This window comes from Saccopteryx bilineata, chromosome 9 (assembly GCF_036850765.1).
Source record: "Saccopteryx bilineata isolate mSacBil1 chromosome 9, mSacBil1_pri_phased_curated, whole genome shotgun sequence".
NCBI lineage: Eukaryota > Metazoa > Chordata > Mammalia > Chiroptera > Emballonuridae > Saccopteryx > Saccopteryx bilineata.
In genome coordinates, this window is record NC_089498.1 from 7097311 (window position 1) to 7122676 (window position 25366).

General features: G+C 49.4%; 1 protein-coding gene across 1 annotated transcript in view; it reads left to right on the plus strand.

The window, feature by feature from the left end:
- The window catches only part of CHD9 (chromodomain helicase DNA binding protein 9), a 173477-nt gene continuing 148111 nt past the window's right edge, over positions 1-25366 (plus strand). Inside the window, exon 1 of the mRNA XM_066242904.1 lies at positions 1-73. The gene's annotated coding sequence lies outside the window, so the exon portion shown is untranslated. The remainder of the gene's footprint in view (positions 74-25366) is intronic.

Below are 25366 nucleotides of genomic sequence, written 5' to 3' on the forward strand. Positions count from 1 at the left end.
CCGCGGAGCACAGCGACAGGGCGAACCTGAGCTTCGGGATTCCGGGGACTGGAGAGCAGCGCTGGCAGCCAAGGTAGGATCTCTGCGCCCCGGGCGTTTCCCTTGAACTTGCTTGCGGTGGATAGCGTGGCGGCCGCCGAGCCCTGCGGGCGATCGGCAGAGATAACCAGACAAGTCGCAGCGGCCCCACGTGTCGCTGCGGCCCGGGACCTGGAGACCCGCAGTCTCCCAGCTGGGCCTAGGGGCAGAACAGAACACCAGGTCCACCCCCGCACACAAACATCCTCTGGGAAGCATGCCCAAAGCCCCGCACAGCAACTCTTACAAGGGGAAGACAACGAACTGATGCCCAGAGCGACTTCAGCTGAGAGCCAAAGCACCATTTCTCAAACTTGGCTGCACGTTGGAATCGTTTGGGGATTATTATTTTTCTTAAGTCTGATGCCCCAGAGACTCGGACGGAAGTCATCTGGGTCCAGGCCTGGGCATCTGGATATCTACAAGCTTCCCAGCCATCCCAAGTAGCAGCCGAGTTTGAGGACCTTGGATGGAAGGGGTTGGAAAAAAGCCCAGGACATTAGTGGCAGCCCAGATGCTGATTGTTTTCTTTTCTTCTTCTTCTTCTTTAATGTGCCTTTTAAGCAGGAAGTATCCCTGCCACCTTTGACCTGTCAACCCCAAGATAACAAACTAACACCCTCTCTCCCAAGAGCACTGGTTTGAAAGGGTTGAACTTGAAAGTGGGCAGCGAGCAGGCAGATACCGATGTGGGATATGAGACAAGACTCATGGGGGAGGTGGGGGTGTGCGGAGAGGGAAGGGTCCTCCTTACCTTGATCCCCAGAAGTTCTGAGGGGCCAGCTGTAGTGGCCCTCATCATTTTGGTATATGTAGCTGAGCAGTCAGAGTAAGCGCCCTTATTACCCAACAAAAGGGACCCCTTTTAGCTACATTGCAGCAAGGTGGTAACCAGCCTGGGCTTCCAGCCCCCAGAACCAGCCCTTCCTTCTATGAGCCTGCAGGACTCATTGGAACTATCCTAGCCTCAGTTTCCTCACCTGCAACATGGGTACAATACAGGATACAACTCAGAGTTGGCATGGGAATTATTACCAATAAAAGGTAATGTTTACTAAGGGCGTCCCTGGGCCAGGTACCATGCTAAATGCTTTTTGTGTATCTCCATGGTAACTCCTCACCATAACCCACGAGGCAGGACTGCAAAGACTGCACTGGGGCTCAGAGAGGCCAAGGGATTTGCTCGGGGTTGCATAATAATCAGAGGCGGACCCCCGATTTGAACCCAGGCAGTCTGACTCCAGAGCCACGGACAAGGGCGCCACAACCTGCTGTTTTCAGTGTTGGCTGAGGGACCACTGGGAGCACTTAGCTGGGGGCGGGCTCATAGGTGGTGGTTCTGCATAAACACCAGCTCTCATTGCTGCCAACAAGCACTTGCCCTGAATTGATTCATTTGTTCATTCAAAATGTACTGGTCATCAAGAGCCTACTATGTGCCAGGCAGTCTGCCAGGTGCTAGAGATAAAGTGGTTAAAAAAATAAAGGGTAAACTAGCCCTCGGTGAACTCCCACGCCGGTGAATGCGAAAAACGAGACGTATAGAGGATCCTTGCTATCCACAGATTCTGTACTTAGGAATTCTCCGACTTGCTAAAAATGTATTTGTAACCTCCAAAGTAATATCTGCAGCAATTTCACAGTCATTCGTGGGCGTGCACAGAGTGGCAAAACAATCTGAGTCACTCAACACATATGTCCCCAGCTTGAAGTTCAAACGAGGTGACGCTCTGCCTTCTCTCTCATACTGTACACGTGTCCTTCTTGTAGTCTATTTAGAGACCTGGTTTTCACTTTTTTTTTTTTTTTTTTTTTTTTTTTTGGTACTTTTCGGTGATTTTGCTGTTGAAAACCGCCCCCCAAGCGTAGTGCTGCCCGGTGTTCCTCCGCACAGGAAGGCAGTGATGTGCCTTCCCGAGAAAGAAGCGTTAGGGAAACTTTGTTCAGGCCTGAGTTGGAGTTGTGTTGGCTGTGAGTTCAATGTGAATGGATCAACAGTATATATTAAACGAGGCGTTTTTACACAGGAACACCCATGAAACAAGGTTAGGTATTGATCTGTTGATGAAAATGTCGTGACCTGATGCTTGCAGAAACCTAACCCTGCATCTTCCCTAAGAGCAATGTATGGTTCTTTATCTGCTAATTCTCTGCGCGCATGTCGACTTTCTTTTTTTTTTTTTTAATTTTATTTATTTATTTATTTTTTACAGAGATGGAGAGTGAGTCAGAGAGAGGAATAGACATGGACAGACAGACAGTAACAGAGAGAGATGAGAAGCATCAATCATTAGTTTTTCATTGTGCATTGCAACACCTTAGTTGTTCATTGATTGCTTTCTCACATGTGCCTTGACCGCGGGCCTTCAGCAGGCTGAGCAACCCCTTGCTGGAGCCAGCGACCTTGAGTCCAAGCTGGTGAGCCATGCTCAAACCAGATGAGCCCGCACTCAAGCTGGCGACCTCGGGGTCTCGAACCTGGGTCCTTCTGCATCCCAGTCTGACGCTCTATCCACTGCGCCACCACCAGGTCAGGCACGTCGACTTTCTTGAGCGAACTGCCACAGATAATGAGAATTCGCCTGCAGGAAGATGTTATTGCATGTCCAATGAAAGAATCAAGCACAGAGATAGAGAGGCTTACAGAAAGTTCCTGCCTTGGGATTGGAGGGGGAAGGTGGCAGAAAGGCCAAGGAGCAGCCAAGCAGGGGTGGGATGAGGAAAACGTGTCTCAGGAAGAAAATGCAGCATGTGCAAAGGCCCAGAGGTAGCTGAAAGCTTTGCAAGGCCAGACAGGTCAAGGAGAGTGTGTGCAGGGAATATGGTGGGAGCAGAGATACAATGGTACAATAATATTCTGGAGGGAGAGCCTGAGGCCAGGTGGTACTGTTTCGTGGGCAGCTCCTAATTCATCCAGTTGGCACAGTAACACTGGTAGGTTGGGCTGCATCATATCGGCGTTTGACAGATGATAACATTGATGGTCCATGCACTTAAATGTTGCCCACAGACTGCTAGTAAGCAGCAATCCTCTCCCCTCCCCCCTCCCAATCTAATGTTCTGAGTGTTGATTAGAGATCTCAGGACATGGTCCTGGCTGGAGGTTTGGTTTGGTTTGGTTTGATTTGGTTTGGTGAGGAATGACTACATGCCGGCAGAAGCCATCAAGCATAGACGGAATCTTCTGGACTATGGGCAAAGTGTGGAGAAGAAAAGCTCTCATGTCTTTTTTAAAAATACAACTATTTCTGGTAAAAATGTTAATGCCTCCGTGAGCGAGTCCTACACACCTGCAGAGGGCAGGGGGAATGAGGATGGGAAAAAGAAATGCATTAAAGAGAAATGTGGGGGTCTCATCCAACTCCCCCCTAAATACGAGGTATGGCGCTCGGGCCCTCACCCCTGGAGCAGGCCGGTCCCAATCTGCCTCTTGTCCCCGCAGGATGACGATCTTGAAGAAGGGCCAGCAAACCTTTTTTTCTCAAGGGGCTGGGTAGGAACTATTTTGAGCTTTGTGGACCATATGGTTTCAGCTGTAACTACCGAATGCTGCCATTGTAGAGTAGAAGCAGCTATAGACACATGGAAACCAGTGAGTGTAGCTGCATTCCAATAAAACTTTATTTAGGGACACTAAAACTTGGATTTCATATAATATTTCTGGGTCACAGCATGTTAATTCTTCTTCCAATTTTTTTTTTTTTTTGACCATTTAAAAATATAAAAACCACTCTTAGCTTACAGGCACTGGGCTGGCTGTGGACTGTAGTTTGCTGACTTGACCAAGAATCACGGGACCCAAAGGTCAGAAAAATACGAAATGGCCTTCTGATTGAGTATTTGAGCTCTGAATCTCTATTAAACATCCTCAGCCATGTGTTGAATGCCCCCCCAAAATGGAACTTACTCACTGGGCAGCTCATTCCATCCTCAGAAGCGTAAACTATGACACAATTGGGGTTTCCCCAAAAGCGGATCTTGAGACAAGGATTTGGGTGCCAGGAATCTGTTTGGAAAGTGATCTCAGAAAGCCCAGTGAGAGTGGAGTGAACCCGGGGAGAGAGGAAAGGCAATCAAGGGCGTGCCGTGTTGATGAGTGAGCACGAGGGCCACTGGCTCAGTCCCTCTGGGGACCCTTGGTGAGGCTGTGGGTCTCCCAAAGAGGCAAGGAAGCTGGGGTGTGTCCCCACCCGCACCTTGCTGATGGAGGGTTTTGGCGCACGCACGCACCATAATCTGTTCTGGGCATGGTCTGCAGTTAGCGGCAGGGGGCCAGAGAATGCCTTGGGGCAGAAAGAAGCGAGAGGCAGCCAGTGCACCTGGGAACTGTAGGCGACCTCTGGGGGGTCGAGGGTGAGTACAGGTGGGCTACAGGTGTTTCTGGCTGCTGTCTGGTGTGCGACTCACGCCCCACGGGTTTTTTGTTGTTGTTGTTGTTTTTTGTTTTTTTTGAAGCTGGAAACGGGGAGAGACAGTCAGACAGACTCCCGCATGCGCCCGACCGGGATCCACCCGGCACGCCCACCAGGGGCGATGCTCTGCCCACCAGGGGGCGATGCTCTGCCCCTCCGGGGCGTCGCTCTGCTGCGACCAGAGCCACTGTAGCGCCTGGGGCAGAGGCCAAGGAGCCATCCTCAGTGCCCGGGCCATCTTTGCTCCAATGGAGCCTCGGCTGCGGGAGGGGAAGAGAGAGACAGAGAGGAAGGAGAGGGGGAGGGGTGGAGAAGCAGATGGGCACTTCTCCTGTGTGCCCTGGCCGGGAATCGAACCCGGGTCCCCCGCATGCCAGGCCGACGCTCTACTGCTGGCCAACTGGCCAGGGCCCCCATGGGGTTTTGTGGGATGATTTGCTGCAGCACAGAGTCATAGTGGGGGAGCCCACGCGGTCTCAGCCCAGCATAGGTATTCCCTTGATCAAGCCGACTCTGATCCACCCTCCCCAGGGCGGGGGCTCCAGCCACACTGGCCTTTCACTTCCTCCACCCTGCCAGACTCTCCCTTCCGATTACCCTCAACGCAAGGAGTCTCGGCGAGGCGCTAGAATATTCTCAGTAACGCTTGCCTTCCTCTTTATGGAAAAGACAGCACTCCTCAAATTCGGGGCATTGGACAGGCAGCCGTAGCTAAAATGTAATAACACAATGTTTTCGTTTCGTGTTTATTTTTACACTTCCCGCCTCTACGTGGCAACCACGACTGGCTTTGCACTTACTATAGGGCATAAAGTTTTTGTAAAAAAATAAATTTCTATAAGTAGTGCCTCTAACTTAAAATACCTCACGATGTCACTTATCCGCGGAATCCAGAGAACATCATGCGCGAACAGAACAGAAACAGACTCAGAGCAGACTGACGGCTGTCGGGGGGCGGGGGGTGGGTGGGAGGGGGGGGCACACGGGGAAGGATGAAGAAGTAGAGATGGCTAGTGAGGAGGTAGTCACGGGGATGTAAAGGACAGCATAGAGAATATCGTCAATAACATTGTGATCACTATGTATGGGCCCACTGGGCACTAGAAATGTCAGGGTGAGGGGCACCCCTTTATAAAGTAGATGATTATCTAACCACTATACTGTACCCCTGAAACTACTACGGAATGATATTGACTGTTCACTGTAATTGAAAAATTAAAAAAAAAATCTTTAAACGTGCCTACTTAAAGAAAAAGATGAAATAATAGCAAAGGTGGTTTGAGAATGTAATAAGAGACAAGGCTTGCCCACCCTTCCCGAGCACTTCCTACAGGCTGGGTGCTGTTTTAGGCACTTTGCACGTCTAAATGAACTGTATAGCACAGCCACATGGGGTAAGTACTATTTGAGGTAGGAACTATTATTAGCTGGGAAAGCAGGCGGGAGGAAGTTAACTGGCTCGCCCATACTGACGGAGCTGGAGATTGACAGCTCGGGAAAAGAAGCCGAGGAGGCCCCGCTCCAGCGTCTGTGCTCTGAATCACAGCATTGCACTGTTTCTCATGAAGTTAAAAAAAAAAAAAGAAGAAGAAGAAAAGAAAAAGGTGAAGATGGTATTTGAATGAGAGGAAAAGGCTTTAATTAAAATAAGGTTTCTCTTATTTATCAAGCCCAAATCCCTGGACCACCTGCCCCTTGGTTGCCAGGCTTTCTCCTGGAGCCCCAGAGAACAACTTCGTCCCCTTCCCACCGCGATGGTCCTTCGTCCCCTTCCCACCGGCCGGCCCTCGCGGATCTCCCCCGCTCTGGATTAAACCTCGCCGGTTCCTTCTGCGTGTCCTGTCGTGTGTTGTCTTCCCCCAAACACAGGGTTTCTTTCTTCCTTATTCCTTTGTATTCAGCAGAGCTTATGAAATAATTTTTGTTGCTGTAGCGTTTGTTGTTTTTTTTCTCCCTTGCAGGCCTCCCCTCACTGATTCTGGGCTCAGGGTAAATGGCTGTGGTTGGCATGATTAACCAGGCAAAGAGCAGCTACGGTAGTGATGTCCAATGGGAGGCGGGTCCCACGGAGGGAAGCCTGCACAGCCGGCGTCCCAGGGGGCCTGGGGGCTGGTGATGGTAACCTCCTGGGAGGCCGGGGACTGGTGCCCCTGAGTGCACGTGTTGCTAATCAGGCTGAAAGGGACAGACTAACCAAATTCACAGGAGCCCGGTGAGGAAGCCAGACCACAAGTATATTAAATCACGGAGGGACAGGCCCTGCAAAGCAGCCTGGAAACTTCACATCAGCTTGTCAGCACATTCTCCTCCACCACGGCAGGGAAGTCTGCCTGCAGAGCCAGATTCGAGTTAGAAGGTTGGTATTTGTGGAATCCAAACAAGGAGAGCCAAAGGAATGATTTTAATAGCCAGCGTGGGCTAAGGTGTTTGCATCTTCCGAGAGGGACCCAGGGGTCCAGAGAGGCATCCTCTCTGCTGGTCTGATTCCCCATCCCTGTGCTGATGGTAGACGTGACTAATCAATGACCGCACCTTTGCCTCCCTGCTGCTCCCGGGGGGCCAACCTTGAGATCCTTATCAAGAGGGTATTTCGGGAAGCTCTGGCCAGCGCTCTGAAATGCTCAGGTGTCCAGAGCTCCCTCTACGCTGGACAAGGTGGGACCCAAGACGGGACTCCCAGAGAGAGACTTGCTTTTTCAGACTGCGTTTTCCCTGAGCTCCTCAGATATCACTCCTTCTCCCTACTTAATACTCCTTTAGCTTATGTTAATACTGTTAGTACAACTGGCCATTTCTTTTGTTTGGTTTGGTTTGGTTTTAATTCATTGTCAAGGCTTGATTTGATTTGCAGGCCTTCCTCTTCCTGCTTTGTCCGGAGGCACATCCTGTCCTGTCCCTAAGAACTTTTGCAGATCAATAACCACGGATGCTGTGTGTGCATTCCGCCCGTACAGTTCTCCCTGGGTTTGGGGTGACTTGCTGTGCACCACCCAGTAATGACTCCTGGCAACCAAGAAGCACTTTGCCGGGATGCTGGGTTCCGTTCCTTTATAGCATTGGCTGCGTCACCATTTTAAACTGTTACTGCCGTCATCGCCCGGAGCCAGGGGACAAGGGGTGCTAGAGACACTAAACCCAATACATCGTTGAGGTCACTGCGCATGAGCATGGGCTCTGCTTTAACGGAAGAGTGAGGAGTCCTGTTGTTGTGGAGCAAGCAGACCTTTTGGCAGCCTTAAAAAAAAATGTCCATTTTGTACGTGGCCTCTCTTCCCGTCCCTGTGAAGAACCTTGACTTACCTGAAAGAAAAAAAGAAAGAAAGGAAGGAAGGAAGGAAGGAAGGAAGGAAGGAAGGAAGGAAGGAAGGAAGGAAGGAAGAAAGGAGGAAGGAAGGAAGGAAGGAAGGAAGGAAGGAAGGAAGGAAGGAAGGAAGGAAGGAAGGAAGGAAGGAAAGAAGGAAAGAAGGAAGGAAAGAAAGATCAAAAGAGAATCTGTAGCACTTGGCGCCATAGAGGGAGGCTCCCTTGAGCTTCTTAAAAGGGATAGTGGGACCTGTGCTCGGGGACTGCCCAGTGGGACAGGGGACATCCGGTTCTCAGTCTAGGAGGGCTGCTAGTCCAATGAGCGAGGAGGCACCGTCTCTGACCTCGGGGCGTCCAACTGAGGAGAGGTACGCAGCGTCCTGATGTGAGCTGTTTTCCTCCCAGAAGCTACAGCGGGCGGGGCTGATTCTCTTCCGTCCACCAGCAGGCAGGGAGTGGGCCGGCTCCACTCATAAATCTGTCATACCTGTGCACGTGCAGACCAGTGGGCCTGGCTCTGAGGGTCAACCCAGGAGTTTGTGTTCAATAGACTTTTTAAAAAAAACAATTTAGATCTATAGGAAAGTTAAGATGATAATAGAGTTCCCATACATTCCACACCGAGTTTCTCCTATTATTAACATTTAAGAAATGCATCTGGTATAAGTAAGCAGCCAATATCGATACACTAGGAGGAACTACAGCCCATAGTTTATTCAGATTTCCCTCGTGTTTACCCAACACCCTTTCTCTGTTCCAGGGTCCCACCCGGGACAGCGTGTTACACTTGGTTGTCCTGTCTCCTTCGGTTCCCGCTGGCTCTAGCAGGGCATCAGAAGTTTCCTGCTTCTGATTGACCTTGACACTTTTGAGTAGGGGTCAGGTGTATTACAGGACACCCCGCTATTGGTATTTGTCTGATACTGTGCTCATGACTGGACTGGGGTTATGAGTTTTGGAGAGGAAAACCACAGAAGTAAATTTTTCATCACATCGTATCAAGCATACGTAATGTCACCATGACTTACCGCTGCTGACACTGACCTCAGTCACCTGACCGAGGTCATCTTTGTCAGGTTCTCCTCTGTGAAGTTACTCTGCGCCCTGTTCCACACTGTGCTCCAGGGAGGAAGTCCTGAGTGCAGCCCACGCTTTCGGGAGTGGGGAGTTCTATCCCCCCCCCCCCCGTTAGGGTAGACTATCTATATAATTTATTGGGAATTCTGTGCAGGGATTTGGCTGTTCTCTCTCTCCCATTTTTTTCTTTTTTTCTTTTTATTTATAACAGTATGGACTCATAGATTTTTTTGAGAGTCCGGGCTATACTCCAATATGACTTTTTTTTTTTTTCTCAAAATTATTCCAGCTTTGGCCACTGGGAATGAAGCTCATTCTTAAACCTGCTCCTGAGGCATTTTTAAAATTATTAATTTTTTTAGAAAGGCAAGGGGAGAGGGAGAGAAAGAGAGAGGAGAGAGAGAAAAAGGGAGAGAAGGGGGAAGAGCAGGAAGCATCAACTCCCATATATGTGCCTTGACCAGGCAAGCCCAGGGTTTCGAACCAGCAACCTCAGCATTTCAGGTCGATGCTTTATCCACTGTGTCCCCACCGGTCAGGTGAGGCATTGCTTATGTGTGTTAGCCTATGAGACCCTTGCAGGCCTGGGTTCGGGTCCCAGCTCCACCAGTTACACTCTTTGTACCCTCTTGCCAAGTTGCTTAAATTAACCACGTGGGCCTCGGTTTTCTCAACGGGAAACGGAGCTGGTATTGCTACCTACCGCGGAGGGCTATTGAATACGATGCTCATGATACATCCTCTGTAAACAGAAGTTAATATTATTACTTTGGCATTCAGATTCCTCCCAGATCTGGTTCTAGAAGGTTACAGATCGAGGCCCAGTCTGCCTTTACAATACTTGCCTTCTGAGACGACGTGCTCGCGCGGCAGACATTTCTGGCCTGTGTCCATCTTCTCCCTGATCTCCTCCTCTCCCTGCTGACCCCACATTGTCTCCCGACTCCAGCCAAACAAACGGCCCACCTCAAGTGCCCTCTACCCGTTCCTGCGTCCGCAGGCTCTTGTTTCCTCCATCCCCCCAAACACCACTTCCTCTGACACCTCGCCCACAAGAAGTCTCCTGCCCTCTGGATGGTCGCGACACCTGCTGTGCCCACTGGGCCCACTCCTGCCTGGCAGCCCTTATCACTTGAGACCCCGTGTCAGGCAAGGCGCCCTGTCCCCCTACCCCCACAATCCTTGTCTTTGTTTGTCTTTTGGTTCCACCTGCTCACGCTCCGCTCCCCACACCGGGCCAGGGTCTCACCTGCACTGGTGGTGAGTTTCAGCAAGACGAAGGAATTAGAGGAGAGGCTATATCCTGGGTGCTGACTGTGCCTCACTGGACACCTGTGGGGGCAGAACGTCTCAGAGATCGAGAGGCTGACCCTGGGTCACTTCCATATATACATATATATGTCTGTATTATATTTAATTATGGTAAAATATACATGACATTAAGTTTAAATGTTCACTGGCACTAATTACATCTACATTGTAGTGAAACCAACCATCACCACCGTCTTCAGAACTGTTCACTTCCTGGCTCATTAAACAGTGGGTTTAATTGTTTAAGGAATTTTCATTTCCTCCCCATTCCCTCCTCCCTCCAGCCTCTGACACCCGTCATTCTGCTTTCCGTCGCTACGATTCTGACTTGTTTAGGTACCTTATAGGCGTGGCGTTGTATAATATTGGTCCTTTTCTGATTGGTTTATTTCACGTAATATAATGCCTTTAAGGTTCTTCTGGGTTATAACATGTGTCAGGATCTCCTTCCTTTTTAAAGCTGAATAATATTCTGCTGTACGCACACAGCGTTTGGTTTATCCATTCATCTGTTGATGGGCACTCGGCTTGCTCCCACCTTTGGTTATCGTGAATAATACTGCTATCAGCATGGGTGTGCAGCTATCTCTGCTTTTAATTTTTAGGGGTATATACTCAAAGCAGAATCACTGGATCATAAGATAGTTCTATATTTTATTATTTGAGCAATTGCTATAACATGCTCCACTGTGTCTGTACCGTTTGACATTCCCACCAGCACTGTGCAAAGGTTTCTAGTCCCTCAATCCTTATCACCTCTTGTTTGTTTGTTTGTTTAGTAATAACCATTCTGGGCCCTGGCCGGGTGGCTCAGTGGAGAAAGCGTCATTCCTGTGCACCGAGATTGCTTGGTTGATCCCCGGTCAGAGCATGTATGAGAAGCAAGCAATGTGTGCACGACTAAATGGAATAACTAAGGGGAACAGAGAGTTGATGCTTCTCTCTCTCCCTCTCTTCCTCCTCACCTCTTTCAATTAATGGACAAGATTAAAAAATAATAATAATAACCATTCTGATAGGTTTGCATTTTCCTAATAACTAGTGATGGTGGTGAGCATCTTTTCATGTGCTTATTGATAAGGTGACCAACTTTTTTACAATGAAAAGGAGGACAAAAATAAATTGAAGATAATAATATCATAAAATAAAAGAAACATTTTATTCATTGCAACAATAACACACTATAACAGTGGTATTCAACCTGGTCCCTACAGTCCACTAGTGGGCGTTCCAGCTTTCATGGTGGGCGGTAGCGGAGCAACCAAAGTATAAATAAAAAAGATAGATTGAACTATAGTAAGTTGTTTTATAAAGATTTATTCTGCCAAACTTAGCGAAAATCCGACATAAAGTACTTGGTAATTATTATTATATGCTTTAACTTGCTGTAACTCTACTTTATAAATTTTATAAAGTAAAGTTACTTCCCTACTTTATAAATCACCATTACTGTGGAACCAGTGGGCGGTTAGAAAATGTTACTACTAAAAGAGATACAAAAATGGGCAGTAGGTATAAAAAGGTTGACTACTCTTGCACTATAATATGATAAATGCATAATAAAAACATTTGTAATATTTTATATTGTAATTATGCTTACATGCCTATTAATTTTTAATAATAACTGTAAGAAAAAAGTACTCGTTTAGATACAAATACGTCACATCACACGTAATGGATCAACTCTGCGTCGGTCGAATACAGACATTTACAGATTAGTCTTCCAATATCAAAAAGGAGGACAGGTAGGAGGACACTTTTCGAGGGAGGACGGAACTTACAGAAGAAGGACTGTCCTCCCTAAAGGAGGATGATTTGTCACCTTATTATTGATCAATTGTATATCTTCTTTGGAGAACTAGCTATCAAGGTTTTTACCCATTTTGTTAATTGAGTTTTGTTTGTTCCTTCGATGTTGGGTTGTCAGAGTTTTTTGTATATTCTGGATATTCCTTTCCGGACATATGATTTGCAAATATCCTCTTCCATGCTGCCTTCTCTCTCTGTTGACAGTGTCCTTGGACACACAGAAGTTTTTAAATTTTGATCAAGCCCAGTTTATCTAGATTTTCTCTCGTGGCTCGTGCTTCTGCTGTCACATCCAAGAAATCATTGCCAAACCCAGTATCATGAGGACTTGTTTCTTCTATGTTTTCTCATCAGAGTTTATAGTTTTAGATCTTATGTTCAGGTCCTTTGATCCAACTTAGGTAATTTATGTACATGGTATGAAGTAAGCTCCATTTAAAAAAAAATGTATTGATTGATTTTAGAGAGAGAGGAAGTGAGAAAGAGACAGATAAGATCATCAATCTGTTCCTGTATGTGCCCTAAGCAGGGATCGAACCCTCAACCTTTGTGTATCAGGACGGTGCTTTAACCAACTGAGCTATCTGGCCAGAGTCCAGGTTCATTCTTTTATATGTGGATATCCAGTTTCCCTAAAATCATTTGTTGAAAAGACTGTCCCTTTCCCTGTTGAATGGTTTTGGCACTCTGTTGAAAATCATTGCCAATATATATAATATATAATATATATACATACACACTAGGGTTTCTTTCTAGGCTCTCTATTCTATTCCATTGGTCTATATGTCTGTCTGTATAGCTAGTGCTCGACTTACGACCACGATTGGTTCCGACAGACTGGCCGTAACACGATTTGGTCATAAGTTGAGTAGGCTATATGTACAGTACTGTGAAATGATGTTATAAAAATCTTTAAGTCATATTTTATCATAATTTTCTTTCATTGTTATATATCATAATTTTCTTTGTTCATTTTATGCCATTTGTATCATCTCTACACTATTTTGTTTCTTATTTTTACATTCATCAGGTTTAAGTAAAACACTGCATTACCAGTACAACTGGTTTAATATTTGCAGACAATTTCCTCTTGGTAGACATCTTGGGAGGGGTTTGATGAAAAATATCCAAGACACAAAACACAAATTGCTGTACCGAGTCTGGGATAACAGTTGAAATGGTGCACGCGGAGATGGTAGTGCTGCCGGAAGCTGGTCTGCACTGTCGTACGCCCAGCTGGGCAATGCTTGTGCTGCCAGACGTGGAGCAGTCGTGACTAGCGATTGTGGTCGTAAAGTCAAATGGTCGTAAGTTGCATAGGTCGTAAGTCGATCAATATTTGTATACCAATAGTATGCTCTTTTGATAACACTACCTTTGTAGTAAATTTTGAAATCAGAAAGTTTGAGTCCTCCCACTTTGTTCTTCTTTTTCAAGATTGCTTTGGCTCTTTGGGGTTTCTTTAAATTCCATATGAATTTTGGTGTAGGTTTTTCTATTTCTGCAAAAAAAAATCATTGGGCTACACAGGATGCATTGAATTCATAGATCACCTTAATATGAAGTCTTCCAGTCCATGGACATAGGATGTCTTTTCATTTATTTATTTATTATTATTATTATTTATTTATTTATTTTTAGCAAGAGAGGAGACAGACAAGAAGGAAGAGAGATGAGAAGCATCAACTCATAGTTGTGTCTCTTTAGTTGTTTATTGCTTGCTTCTCATATGTGCCTTGACCCAGGGACTCTAGCTGAGCCAGTAACCCCTTGCTCAAACCAGCGACCTTGGGCTTAAGCCAGCAACCTTTGGGCTCAAGCCAGCGACCATGGGGTTGTGTCTCTGATCTCACACTCAAGCCAGCAACCCTGCACTCAAGCTGGTGATCCTGTGATCAAGCTGGATGAGCCTAGCAACCTCAAGGTTTTGAACCTGGGTCCTTAGCATCCCAGGTTGATGCTCTATCCACTGCACTACTACCTGGTCAGGCTCTTTTCTTTTTTTTTGTCTTTTTTTTTGGGGGGGGGGGACAGAGAGTCAGAGAGAGGGATAGATAGGGACAGACAGACAGGAACAGAGAGAGATGAGAAACATCAATCATTAGTTTTTTTGTAGCGACACCTTAGTTGTTCATTGATTGCTTTCTTATATGTGCCTTGACCAGGGGGCTACAGCAGACCAAGTAACCCCTTGCTCGAGCCAGCGACCTTGGGTCCAAACTGGTGAGCTTTGCTCAAACCAGATGAACCTGTGCTCAAGCTGGCGACCTTGGGGTCTCGAACCTGGGTCCTCCGCATCCCAGTCCGACGCTCTATCCACTGCACCACCGCATGGTCAGGCTAGGCTCTTTTCATTTAATTATATCTTTTAAAATTTCTTTGAGCAAAGTTGTGCCGTTTTCAGCTTTCCAAGTCTTGCACCTCCTTGTTTAAATTCATCCTTAAGTATTTTATTCTTCTTCTATCTCACTTCCACTTTTTGAGACTCCTGATATGTTGAAAAATATCTATAATAAAAAAAAATACAAAATGAGATACCAGAATGTAGGTCAATTTAAACTCTATAACCCTCTTATTTCTTGGGGACAGCATATATAGACATTACTAGGATTATATGGTGTCAAAAGCCTAACTTTCAGTCCCTTTGTGGATGTGAGTTCCCCCTGTGCACTCACCCCCACTATGATGGGCAGAAAGGGCCTGGTGCTTTCCCTGACTTGGGCAGGAGTGAGAATAGCATACTATTCCCTCTGGTGGGCCCTGCTGTGGGATCCCGCCAGAGCCTGAAGTCACCTTTGGCCTCATCAAAGCATCTCCCCAGAACAGAATTCTGAGAACATTGGACCCCTTTGAGGCCTCAGGTTAGAAGACCTCAGTTAGAGCCCCAGGCTCATGGAGACTTTCCACCGTGAGCAGACAGTTGCCCAGAGGCGCTGATAAACGCGAACGGTCAGCTTACTCTCTCCCTGTCTTGCCAACCCCGGGAGGGCTTTGCTGGCTGTGTTTCTGGCCCACATCAGTTTCAGTGTGAGGAGTTGTGGAGGGACAGATGGTGAGGGAGTGCGGAGTCTGAGATCCCAGCCCCTGCTCGGGCATCTCCCCCAATCCCTAGGCCTCTCCCCTCTGACGTTCACCTGGCTTAGGGCCTCCTTGACCTACCAGTGACACTCCCTTCTTCCCTTCTTCCCTTCTTCCGCAGGCATTGGGTTGATTTTGCTTCTCGCTTGTTTGGTCTGTAGGGGATGCACATGGAACACACACACGTACATACACACACGTACACATACACGTACACACACGTTCTGCATCACTCCAGATGTCTGCAGGATACAGACAGGAGGCTGCAGTGTCTGGAGACAAAGTCTGTCCCCTCTTCTCTCTTCACTCCTCCTCCTCCTCTTCCTCCTCCTCCAGGCCGAGGCCTGTTGTTGTGGTCTCCCCGGCCGGAAGCTGCCTCTGCCACAGGCCCACTGTTCCACTCCAGCTGCTGCTGCTCCTGCAGGTCCCAGCCAACTCCTATTTCCATAGCAACTGAAACTCATTTTTCCATCCCTGCATTTCCACTTTGGAAAGGAAACTCATAATAGTCTTTTAAAAGAAGGAAAAAAAAAATATTTTTTTAAGCGACATCTGGCACAGTCAACTCTGGACTGTGGAGCATTCCCAGCTCTCCTGACTCCCCTGAGTCCCCCGAAGACCCTCCCTCAGTCCCCTCTGCCCTCCTCTCTGTTCCTCTAACCCCCCACCCCTACCCCGTGGCCCCTGGCTTAGGAGCAGGTTGGAGAAGGCTCTGTGGCCTCTCTCTCTCTCTAAATCAATACAAGATGACTTTGGGCTTTGCCTGCCTGAGAAGAAGAGGGAGGTCAGGGGCTCTGGTCCATTGCATCAGGTCACCTGCGTCACCAGGGGTGGCTGTCTGTTTACTGTCCTCCTGCCCAGAGAGGTCAGAAGTTGTCTGAATATGTCATGATGTCATCTCTGGAGATGAGGCCCCTCCTCGGGGTCCGAGGTGGCTTGAGCAAGATGTGATGACTGCAATTCAGCGTGACGATTTGGCTGGCAATCCAGGCCCGGGTGCCAAGGAGTATGACGTGGAGGGGCCTGAGAAAGATCTCTCCTCTCCCATCCCCAGAAGACTTTTCTTACTCACATGGTCCATCCCTGGCATCCAGAATTCCACCATTGTCCGAGATGCCACTAGGCACACAGGCCACTCTTCTACTCAAAACGGAAGGTGCGTGCTAAGTGGGGCCTGCCCACGTCCGCCCCCAGCACTCTGCCTGGCACATAGTAAGTGCTCACCTCAAGTTGGTTGGGTTGAATTAAATATCTTAGCCTCCAGTGGATCAACACATAACTTTCTTTTCTGATGTCAGGCCAGAAACACTCTTGGGACTGAACTCTGGATATAGGCACATTTTGGCAAGAAAGGGTTTTGTTTTGTTTTTTTCATTGATTATTAGTACTTTGAAAAATATCACCCTGCTCCCCCGAACCCAGCCCAAACCGCCCGTCAGTAGAGCTAACGGAGAGTCCCGTGCACAAGGCAGGACTCGGTTTCTCCTTCAGCAGTTGGTTCTCACGGCTGCTGGAGAAACCACATGGGCGAGGAAAATAAGGAGTGTCATTAACGCCTCCAAGGAGGAGACTCCGTTTGTCTGAACATGGGTCTTTATCGACAACAGCCCCCCCCACACACACACACGCATACGCACACACTCCTGCTGTCCATATGAGCGAGGCTTTCTGAGTTACTCATGGTGTGTTTTTGAACACGACGTGGGGGAAGAGCCCCCACAGTCTGTTTGGCGCTGGCCATGAAAAAATACAAGCTGCACTGGACTGAATGACAAAATGAAATCTGTTGAGCCAGGAAGCGTAGTAAATACCGTGACTTTCTGTGCAAATGCGCGCAGCCCAAACAGCTTTTTCCAGTCTGGAAAAATGGAGAGATTTGTCTGTGTGAAACCAGCCAAGTCTCCACCCCTCCTCCCTCTCCACCGCTCCAGGCCCCCCCCCCCACCTCCTGGCAAGGCCTCCCACCCTGCCCCAGACATTCAGTCATCAGCTTTCATCCTTGGTGACTTGCTCTGCCCCAGGAAATAACGTTGCCCAGGCTCTGGGGAGGCTGCACCACCACCTCTCCCAAGCATCTTTGAGGGACGTCTGTGTGGGTGGCTTTGCCCGTCCTCACGGACCTGGGGCCCAGCAGAACTATGCAGGGAGCAAAGCAGGCGTCTGGGGTCTTCTCTCCCCTTGCGCACTCACTCCCAGCTTTCTCCTCCCCTTCAGTCGGTCCCCCCCTTTGGCTTTACAAGAGCTTTGATCCAGTCCCTACTTTCCTAAAACGAGTGTTCAGAGGGAAGACAGCCAAAGGCGAAGGTGTCGTATAGCATTGGCTTTAGGCTAGGTCAGGGAATGGAGGCAGAATGGGAAATCTCCCAGGAACTCAACAAATAAAATAAATAAAAAAATAAACAGGCTCAGGACCATCTTTGGAGGGTAGGGTTTCTAAATGGGAGGGACTTTCAGCTACTGGGTCTGAGTGTTGTTTTGAGGCTACATTTGCATAGCCACTGTGCGGTTTTCCCGTTGATGGTGCGTTGGGGGAGGGTGCTGACAGGACTGTGGGGCCACCCACTGGATGGAGCACACCCAGCCTGCAGGTCAGTGTGCCGGAAAGGGTGCTGGGACTGGGCCGGAAGCAATGGCTTTGAACCCGGGCTCCTGTGAGTAGGAAGAAGAGTGTCTGTGTTATTCATCACTGTGTATCTGCAGTGCCTGGCACAAGCCTACCAACAGCAGGTGTTCTGTTCCTGTTTGCTGAGTCAGTGGATGGATGGATGGATGGGTGGGTGGATGGATGGATGGATGGGTGGATGGGTGGATGGATGGATAGATGGATGGGTGGATGAGCCAGTAACTTTGCTTTTCCTCTTTGAGCCTCAGCTTCCTCCTCTGTTAAAAAAAAATGTAGATAGATGATAGATAGATAGATAGATAGATAGATAGATAGATAGATAGATATCACTCTGCCTGGTTCATTGGTCCAGTATATGTGTATGTGTGTGTGTGTGGGGGGGGTGAGAGACAGGTGGGGGGGCAATAATATGGCTGTTCTTTGTCCTCTGTAAATTATATCATAATTTAAAAGCCAGTTCACCTCTGGTTCTATGCTTCACCCTAGGGTTTATGTCCTTTGTTGGAAGGAAGGACTATATTCCACAGAGTTCCCTTGATCACTTAGTTTTCCATCCCATATTCTGAGTTCCCTAAGGACGGAAGAGCAGTTTTGATATTTTTATAACTGAAAGCAGTGATCTTTAAGATTCTCAGCCTTGCCTTACGCTGACTGCCACATTGGTCCTGGGTTAAAAAAAAAAAAAATTGACTAAGTAAATTTGAAGATCCGTTGGCTCTATTCAACAATTCATGAACTGGGCCGCATCCCATCTAGGACACAGAAAGCAGCTCCCAAGAGCTGTTGAAAACGGAAGGCTCCGATTCAGAAGACAGAGCAAAAAGGAAGCTTCTAACCAAGAATGGGTTATTCGGGGCCAGGTTACCTTCCTCTGGAGGAAGATCTGGGGTCTGTCATGCAGATGACCTCACTCGTGCTGGCCAGGGACTGGTTAACGGTCACGTTCCCCAGAGAGACTGAAACTGCAGTTCAGTCCTGGTTTGCTGGTGTGAGGCTTAGCACAAGTGACTCCATTTTTGGAACTGGTTGTTTTTTTCTTTTCACAGTTCCATACTTGGCTCCTGAGGTCCTCCCTAGGATGAAACTTGCCTTTGCTCAAACAGCGTATTTTCATCAAGTGCTAGAGGGAATCCAATCTCCAGATCTTTGTCTGAGCGGCTTCCGCTGCCTGAAACACCCACTTTTCCTTTTTCTTGTGTACTTCCCACTCGTCCTTCAGATCTGAGACCTCACTCCTTCCCGAATACGTTCCTGCACTCCCCCCTCTGCCTCTCAGGTGACGCTTCCCCGTTGTCCTCTGCATGCCCTCTCTCCATGGCCACCTCCCCGTACCTACGTGTTTAACATCCCCCCCCCGAATTGCAGTTTCCCATTCACTTGTCCACCCCCTTTTAACTGTGTCCCCGCCCCCCCGAGGACCAGGACAGGGTCTTTCTTGCTCATGGATGTCACCTCAGTGCATACCACAATGCCAGACACTGAGGAGGCCCTCAATAAATATACATTGATTAAAAAGAGAGCAAATGTATTGGGAAGATGGGAGCGAGCAAGAGAGAGAGAGGGAGAGAGAGAGAGAGAGAGAGAGAGAGAGAGAGGAATCATAAAGGTTCTTTCTCTTAGGAGTGTGCTGTATTTCCTGAAGCATAGAAACAATACGTCTCCTCCCAACATGGCTTGCAACCAATTAAGCATACATATCACACACACCCCCAAAGGTTCACGCACACACCCTCCTGGAGGAAGCCGCCTGTGCAATGCACTCTCCCTTCCTCTGAGATGTCTCCTCTAGCGGTCCCCTCCCACCGACCCGGCTCATTCCTGGCGCCTAGGGAAACGAGAGTCTAAAAGACTCGAAGGAGCAGAGTCAAGGTGATGCCAGGGGAAACCATCAATCAGATGATCACCCTCTGCTGAGACACCCCCCTTCATCTCTCTCTCTCTCTCTGCACTCTATGGCACCCCCGTAAGGAAATGCTACTTATTCTGATTACGTAGGAGTCAGGAAGGCACCCGAAACTTTTCCAAATAGCTCAGTGCACAGTTCTGCCAGCTCATCAAGAGTCCTGCCAAGGGCCCTGGCCGGTTGGCTCAGCGGTAGAGCGTCGGACTAGCGTGCGGAGGACCCGGGTTCGATTCCCGGCCAGGGCACACAGGAGAAGCGCCCATTTGCTTCTCCACCCCTCCGCCGCACTTTCCTCTCTGTCTCTCTCTTCCCCTCCCGCAGCCAAGGCTCCATTGGAGCAGAGATGGCCCGGGCGCTGGGGATGGCTCTGTGGCCTCTGCCCCAGGCGCTAGAGTGGCTCTGGTCGCAACATGGCGACGCCCAGGATGGGCAGATTATCGCCCCCTGGTGGGCAGAGCGTCGCCCCTGGTGGGCGTGCCGGGTGGATCCCGGTCGGGCACATGCGGGAGTCTGTCTGACTGTCTCTCCCCATTTCCAGCTTCAGAAAAAATGAAAAAAAAAAAAAAAAAAAAAGAGTCCTGCCAAGGGAAAGAGTCTTTCGGCAAATTGCTCCAGATTCTGTGCCTTAGTTTCCCTCTTACCTCTCCCTCTCACGCAGAGATGAGAAACAGCAGCTGCCCTTGAAGCACAGTAGGGTTTTTTTTTTGGGGGGGGTGGGGAGCACAGAAGGAGCCCCTTATGTATGCAGAGTTACTGGTCATGATGTTGTCAAGGACAAAAGCAGAGAAGGGGTCGCTTCATTCTGCGATGAGCAGGTGCATTTTGAGTTGTTTGGAAGGTGGCCAGTGGCTGAAGTGACGTCTTGGCCTCATCCAGAGACGAAGTTCTGAATGGGCCGCATGCACTGGCCTCAGAGTGGAGGGGAATCTCTGGAGGGGGTGGAGGGGGAGCTGTTGGTAAGGACCCAGATGGCAGCGGATACCCCGAGATAAAGTCACGGAAGCCTGGACGGGTTTTATGAGCCTGGGCACCGCCAGCAGCCTGACTTCCTCAAAGGCCTCTCAGGCTGGGGTTCCATCCGAGCCCCTCCCCCCCCCAGCCTCCTGTCCCAGCACCTTCTGCCGCAGGGGAAGGCGGGTGGAGGGGACCCACGTCCTCCTCCGTCGGGTTGCTGACAGGGCTGTTAGGTGAACTTGGACTGCTAGGCAGATCTGGATTCAGCTCCTGTCAGCCTTTGCGAGCTTTCACGTTTAAATGTGTTCCCAAGTTGGGAGACTTCCTATACGTGGCTGATCGCCACGTCTCTGGATACATGGATGATCTCACAGCCCAGGGGTCACATTCTTCCACAACAGTAACCAGCCAGCTGCCTGCTGGCCTGTCTGTTGGCCTGTCGATGGCTGCCCGGCCGCCACTACCTCCCGACCTTTGACCTTTGCCTCTCCTGCTGAGACCCGTGTCAGCTGCCTCCTGTCGCCTTATTCGGCCCCCTCGGGCCGTTCATGTCATCTGCTGGGCTCCAGAAGGTACCTGCAGGTCTGGGGTCAGGACCCTCTGTCCCCCAGGCCTCTGATGATGTACTCAAACCATCTCTCCTTTGCCTCCGAGGGAGGCTGAGGTGTCCAGGGTTTTAGGGCTGAGGGCTGGACTCTGTCTGCCTTTAAGGGGTAAGTCGCAGGCATGATCATGAAGAAATACATGGCCAAGGGCTAAGGAGCAGGTTCAGACCAGTTCCTCCCTTCCCAGCCAACACACTGCTCCTCAGCCATAACCTTCTGGGAATTATGCCTGGGACTCGCCTTTGTTTTTTTCCCCCTATTCCATGAGTGACTTTCAGAAAGGACATTTCAGCCGGCAGAAGGGAGCAGATGGCCCTGTATCGGGGCTCCTGCAGGACAAGTGTAGGCAGGGAACCGGGGTTTCCCTGTGATTTGTTCTCGGACCTGGTGGGTCCTGATCTCCCAGGCTCCTGAGGTGTGTGCCCCTCAGGACAGCACCAGGCCTCGCTTAACCTTGATCACTGAAACCGCCCTTCTCCTCGCCCTTCTTTCATAAACAAGGAAATTGGAACAGAGCTGCGAGAGGCTTTTCATGCACTTTAGGAAAGAATGAGCAATGGAAAAAGGAAATTGAGAGCTTTGGGGAGTTTATAGCAGAGGAGCAATTGGGTTTGAAATCGGAGCTGGGAATCCATATGTCGGGGAGGAAAGAAGAGGCAAGACCAGCCACACGCACAGCTTCAAGGGTGGGGGAGGAAACGGCCGTGGCGAAGGGGGCAGGGAGGCCCACGTGGGTCTCCCTTTATCAGACCCACATGTTCACGCAGCAGTCCTCGGGATGCCCCTGAAAGGGTCCAGAGCCCGCTGAGCTAGACTCCGTGTTCCCTTAACTGCCAAGGAACCCGTGACGTCGGTGTCTGGGCGCCTTCTCGTGTGCACTCAGCGACCCCCCGCGCCCCACCAGTCAGGCTCGGCCGCCTCCAGGCAAGACTGGGAAGTGGACAGGACTGGCTCGCCTGCCCCCCCCCCCCCCGCCAGGTGGACCCGGCAAGCAGGGGCTGCCCAGCCTGTTTCTGCTGCCGCTCTGCCCCAGACTCGCCTTGGAATGCTGGAGTTGGAAGACCCATGTTCACCTCTCCATTCCCCCTGGCCTCAAACACTTAGCCTCTCTGAGCCTCAGTTTTACCGTCTTTCAAATGGAGGGGAAAAAAAACCAAAAACATCTATGAGGTGCATGCAAGATGCATAAGGGGCTTTGCAACAAATAAAGCACAAAATGTTGTTGTGTAGACTATTCGTCATACTTTTAAAAATCACGATGGGGAGTTTCAAACATGTACTCAAGCAGACAGAATAAACCCTTAGGCGCTCATACCCTGGCCTCCGCAATGATCAGCTCACGGCCCATCTCATTCCATCCATATCTCCACCCGTGTTGCCCTTCCCTGTGTTAGTGTGAAGTAAGTCCCAGATAATTTTATTGTTTATCGCATTTTCAAGCTTTTATGGCTGACTTGCTCACTGAACCAGCTGACACTTCGGTCAGATGGCTGAGTGAGGCCCGGTCCTCAGCTGTCCCTTTTCTCCTTCCAGCGTGTCGCCTTCACCATCCACTGTTCCCCGCCATGCACCTGCTGCCCTGTGGCGCAGGTCCTAAGCCCTGGGAGGCATGAGATATATTTGCGTTTCTACCAGAGCCCAGGATCCTCAGAGAAAAGAGAATCCTAACCGGTAGACAGTGAAACATCGGTCCCTGGAAAGAGAAGATGTTAGACCATTGTGAGCCCCCCCTGGCCCTTGACATCAAGCTTCAACCCTACGAGAGCTGATGGAGCGCCTCCCTCTGTTGGTGTTTCTCTTCTGGGAAGAGGGCCCCTGGGACAGAACACACCGGTGAAGCATGTCCTCCCTTGACCCCTGGCTGCAGGGGAACCCGGGCTCCCCACTCCCAGTAGTTGCTCTCACTGCTGACCGAGGTGTGTGGCGGACCTCTGAGTATGAGACTCAAGGTCATTCCCAAGTCCTTGTGGGGTGGATTCAGATTCCAGCTCCACCACTGACATCACATAGCTTCTCTGTGCCTCACTTTTCTTCCTCATCTGTAAAGTGTGTGTGTGTGTGTGTGGGGGGGTGTTACAGTTTTTACCTCACAGCTGTTGGAAAGGTTAAATCAGATATGTTGTATCCATTGGGATATTCTTAGTAGCAAGGGGCAGAGAGTCCAGCCTAAGACGCCTTTGATTGAAAAGGGAATTTGGGGTCTCACCTTAAGGCAGGGGTCCCCAAACTACGGCCTGCGGGCCGGGCCGCATGCGGCCCCCTGAGGCCATTTATCCGGCCCCCCTGCCGCACTTCCGGAAGGGGCACCTCTTTCATTGGTGGTCAGTGAGAGGAGCATAGTTCCCATTGAAATACTGGTCAGTTTGTTGATTTAAATTTACTTGTTCTTTATTTTAAATATTGTATTTGTTCCCGTTTTGGTTTTTTTACTTTAAAATAAGATATGTGCAGTGTGCATAGGAATTTGTTCATAGTTTTTTTTATAGTCCGGCCCTCCAATGGTCTGAGGGACAGTGAACTGGCCCCCTGTGTAAAAAGTTTGGGGACCCCTGCCTTAAGGTGAAAATTCCAGGGGTGGCTGGTAAGAGGGTTTTGCACCCGATTTCCAATGTGGGCAGGAAGGGAGAGGGGTTCTGTATCACCAAGGAATCCTCTGAGACAGCAGCTGGGTGTCCTGCAATTCAACTCAATCCTGACACTACCTACCCAGAGAAAGTGTCAGATCTTGCCAATTAAGAGCTTGGTCCTACCAGACTGTATCCCCCCCACCCCCCACCCCCCCACACACAGTTCCTATGCCAATTGCAAGTCTGGATTGTCACCTGTGCATCCCGCAGATCGGCTATAAGTCAGAGGTTCCCACAACCCTCACCTTGGGTTTGATTAATTTGCTGGAGTGGCTCACAGAACTCAGAAATGTTTCACTTACTGGATTCCTGGTTTATGATAAAAGGATATATACCAGGAACAGCCAGATGGCAGAGGCGCGCAGGGCAAGGTGTAGGGAGAGGTGAAGGAGTGTCCGTGCCCTTCTAAATCTCCAAGCCAGAAGCTCTCCCCAGACCTTTGTTCTTTTTTTGTTGTTTGTTTATTTGTTTTTTGTATTTTTCCAAAATGAGAAGTGGGGAGGCAGTCAGACAGACTCCCACATGTGCCCGACCAGGATCCACCCAGCATGCCTCCGGGGGCGATGCTCTGCCCATCTGGGACATTGCTCCGCAGCTGCTGGAGCCATTCTAGCATCTGAGGCAGAGGCCATGGAGCCCGTCCTCAGCACTCGGGCCAACTTTGCTCCAGTGGAGCCTTGGCTGCGGGAGGGGAAGAGAGAGACAGAGAGAAAGGAGAGGGGGAAGGGTGGAGAAGCAGATGGGTGCTTCTCCTGTGTGCCCTGGTCGGGAATCGAACCTGGGACTTCCACACGTTGGGCCGACACTCTACCACTGGGCCAGACAGCCAGGGTCTGTTCTGGGTTTTTTTATAGAGGGTCCCTTCATAGCAGGACTGATTAAATCATTGCCCATTGGTGACTGGACTTATTCTCTAGTCCCTCTCCCCTCCCTGGAAGTTGGGGGGTGGAGGGCTGTTCTCCTGGCAAAGAGCTCCATACTTAGGTGCTTTCCAAACACACCTCATTCACATAACAAGGGTTTTGGGAGCTTGAACCAGGAACTATGAGTGAATACCAGATGTGTATTTCTTATTATAAATCACAGTCTCATAGGTGGACATGGCTGGGTTCAAGGTTCAGATGTTGAAATCAGGACTTGTTTTCTTTCCCACTTTTGGGTTTCAACTCTATTCTTGGGTTGCATGTGGGAACAAGATGACAGCATCAGTGACCTTTCAGGAACTCCAGACAGAATGTCATTCTCAGAAGGACCAGCAGAAATCTCGTCTCATGGACCCTGACTGGGTCAAATGACCATCCCCGAAGCAATCACTGTGGTCAAGGAGAATGAGAGGCCCTTCTCTGATTTGGCTGGTGTCACTGCATCAACCTGGACCGAGAGGGTGGGGGCAGGGCTGGTTCCTTTGAGAGAAACTGCGGAGAGGGTTGAGCACGTCACAGTTCTGGTGACACAACTGACCAACTGATGGTGCTTGTTCTAAATGCTTCGTACGCCTTTGGGAACATTATTGAAACTCATAAAATGATAATTCCTTTCTGTTTTTGCGGTAGATTTTACCCCCTTTTGAAATAGGCTCTCCATAT